At 40.1% G+C, this 3,231-nt stretch overlaps 1 protein-coding gene across 1 annotated transcript in view; it reads right to left on the bottom strand.

Moving 5' to 3' along the window:
* The window catches only part of dgkb (diacylglycerol kinase, beta), a 92,540-nt gene that overhangs the window by 88,397 nt on the left and 912 nt on the right, over nucleotides 1-3,231 (bottom strand). The window lies entirely within an intron of this gene.

The raw sequence follows: 3,231 nt of genomic DNA on the forward strand, positions 1-3,231 counted from the left end.
CACATTTCAGCAACAGGGCAATTCAAAGTGCTTTAACTTAGCATGTTAGCTACATGCTAGTCTTGCATTGCACGACCCATTGCCCCAGCGCTGTGGCGATAGGTCTGGCTACACCACACATACATTCTTGGATAGAAAAAAAAACACCCGGGGTTGTTTTTATTTCTTTAAACCAATACCAAATGTCTTGGGCGACGCTAAGCTCCGGTCACAAAGACGGTGGAGCGGCAAAATAGTCTTGGTAAGGAAATTGTTTCAGTGGAACATAACAATCACAAAAAGTATCATGAGCCATTTAAATTAGCTGGATACATGGTTAAAAGTAATTTGCTCTTATTAGCGCATTGCAGTGTGTGTTTTGTCCATAGCAAGTCCGCGTCAATCAGTCCCAAAACGTCCCAGTTAAAGAGTAAATAACGTAAACATTCCCCAAAAGAAACAAGCAGACCAGCCTTGCTGCACGATCCAAATTAGTTTTGCAAGGCAAGGGACATCCAGCGATTATCCGGTAAATAAAAATCATCAAAGTGAGTAAGATAAATCCTCTTGGAACCATGCATGTCTGTACAAAATATTTTGCTATTACATGTTGAGATATTTCACAGGATATGTAAAGACTGACATGCCGGCAGACCGTTATTGTCACCATAGAGCAGTGGCGCCTGCGTGGCTAGAAACGCATTAATGTGCCACACTGACATCATTACCATCCACACACACACACAGTTTATTTTGACTCAATCCCACATACAGTACACTAACATGCTGCCCCAAATACTCACTAGAGCATCAAATGTGTTTTAATCAATCACACACAGGCCCCCTGCAACGAACACATCAGCTGAGTTGAACCCAAACGGAAACCTCCTCTGCTGACAAAGAAGCAAATGCGGAAGTGAAACTGCAGATGCTGGAGTGGCCACTTCAGGCTGGCTCTGAACGGGAGTCGATCCCCATAGAACCCCACGCTGACATGCCCAAGTTACAGCGGAAATAAACATGTTTACAGCCTGATGCAAAAAAAAATAATGAAATAAAAATATTGTTTTATCCTTATTAGAATATCATCTTGCGCAATAAAATAATATTAAAACTGCGACATATCGCAAAAGACAGATTTTCTGGGTTTCCAATGGGCCTGGGCCTGATCAGATGATTCAGAGGTTGTTAAAAAGCTGCCCAGGATGAAATGACTGCTGGTTTGTTTTGGCTCCCCGTTTTATTACAGCGGGATTTAATTCTCATTGACTGTCTCATTGATTCTTTCTTGAGCGACATCTCCTCGTTCCATTAAGCGAGACCCTGGGCAGAATTCCCTCACTGCCTATTAGCAGGATTTCATGTTAAAGGTGAAGGCCATATCCTTCCACACTGAGATCAATAGGTCCGCTTGTCAACCTTTCAGTGGATTGCTTCAAAAACCCAACAGGTCATTAAAAAGCAGAGAATATGAGCAGAGCAGCACAGAGTAGTGCCGTTAATCTTTGCCAACGGAGATTTTGAAAAACAGGTCACAGATAAAATTGTCATAGTATAATAAATGGACTGCAGATAATGAGATTTGAAAATATCAAGGAGTTAATGGGGTTAGTCAACTGAGCATCTTGTGTGGAAAACGGGCTCCACAGAGGGATGACTGTGGATTTTGTACCACATCACTTACACTGGAGGTGTAATAGGAAAGGGTCTCTTAGTGGTCAGTATGAACAGGATAAATACTTATAACAACCAAAAAATGAAGTGAATGAACTTATCCTTTTAAAAGAGCATATCTTAGCTATTTTTAGACCCATCATAATTTCTTTTTAACACTTTTTGTTAAATACAATAGCATTATGTTGAAATTTACAGTAATTAGTTCTAGAAGTAATTGAGTCTTTAAATACCTGCTTTCAATGGTATTTGGAAGTGCACGACTGCTATGCAGTCTTAGAATTTGAACTACTGGACACTACTTCACTAAGAATGGACACTGAAGGTTTCAACATCTCACTTGGAAGTTGCATATTGAACAATTGGCTTGAATAAAGCAGTTGATTTTACAAATCCTGCTCATATGTTAACGTGTGCCAATACTTTAAAACTAAAATTTAAGGTGAGCACACACTTTTCTCCTTTAACAGATACAGGTGAAAACAGTGTCATCCCACATCTAGTCTCGCTTTGCCAGACCTTCCTCTACAGCGCTGGGGAGGGGGGTCTGGCTAGTCCATACAGCATTCTGGGATGGGAGAAACACATGCTCTGGTTTATTGGCATTTCTTTAAACCAATCACAATTGTCATGGGCGGCAAAAAAGCAAAAAAGCCTCAAGACGGAATTTGGAAGCGGTATTTCTGCTGTTGTCAGGGGGTACTTGGAAATATTGTGGAGCATGACTAATTAAAACAATAACTTTTGTAAATTATTATTATTTGTTTCAAACAAAATATCCACTTAAGCAGCTCAAAATTGATGTTTAAACATATAACAAAGTAATGAATAGTAGAAATAAACAGCTGATTAAACAGTTGAAATGATTAGCCAAAAGTAATGGATGACTGTTGAAACGTAGGCCTAGAAAGTAGAATTTCTGACCAAACCAACCTTCATGTTTACAGTTTAATTGAATGAAAATGTACAAATAATCACTTTAGTAGGCTATGATAAATAGTGTGAACCAATTGGGAATTGATAGGGTGGGGTATGTGAGGTATGCTGATGGGGCTGTGGAGGAACCTCCAACCAGAAATGTCTGAAAGCACTGATCTACAGCATTTTATAGCATTGACCTACCGGTATATTACAGACATGCCTTAATAGTTGATCATAATACCGTTGTTTGTTACGAAAACATATCTTCTTGTGTGACTAAAGTCATCTTTCACAAGTAATCTAACGTTAACCCAGCATGGATAAAGTCCAACATGTCATCCGAACACACCTAAAATGTCACAATACAGCAACATGTATTATTGGCTTGCAAAGTATCAATACGTTGCGAATGCTAACTTTACCATGCACAGTCTTACGACACCCCTCTGGTCTCCAGTGAAACCATATCCTAGTAGTAGGTAGCCAACGTTTCTGCTTTTTGAGATAAATTAACGTTAGCGGATTAAAGAGGAACAATGCGGATTCCGTCCTGGTTGTGGAACAACAGGGGCCTGGGAGAATGCCCAACCAGTCTACATGTGTTTTGTGGATCTGAAGAAGGCATATGACCGGGTGCTGCGGGAGTATGGGGTGAGG

The sequence above is a fragment of the Etheostoma spectabile genome, chromosome 6 (genome assembly GCF_008692095.1).
Source record: "Etheostoma spectabile isolate EspeVRDwgs_2016 chromosome 6, UIUC_Espe_1.0, whole genome shotgun sequence".
Taxonomy (NCBI): domain Eukaryota; kingdom Metazoa; phylum Chordata; class Actinopteri; order Perciformes; family Percidae; genus Etheostoma; species Etheostoma spectabile.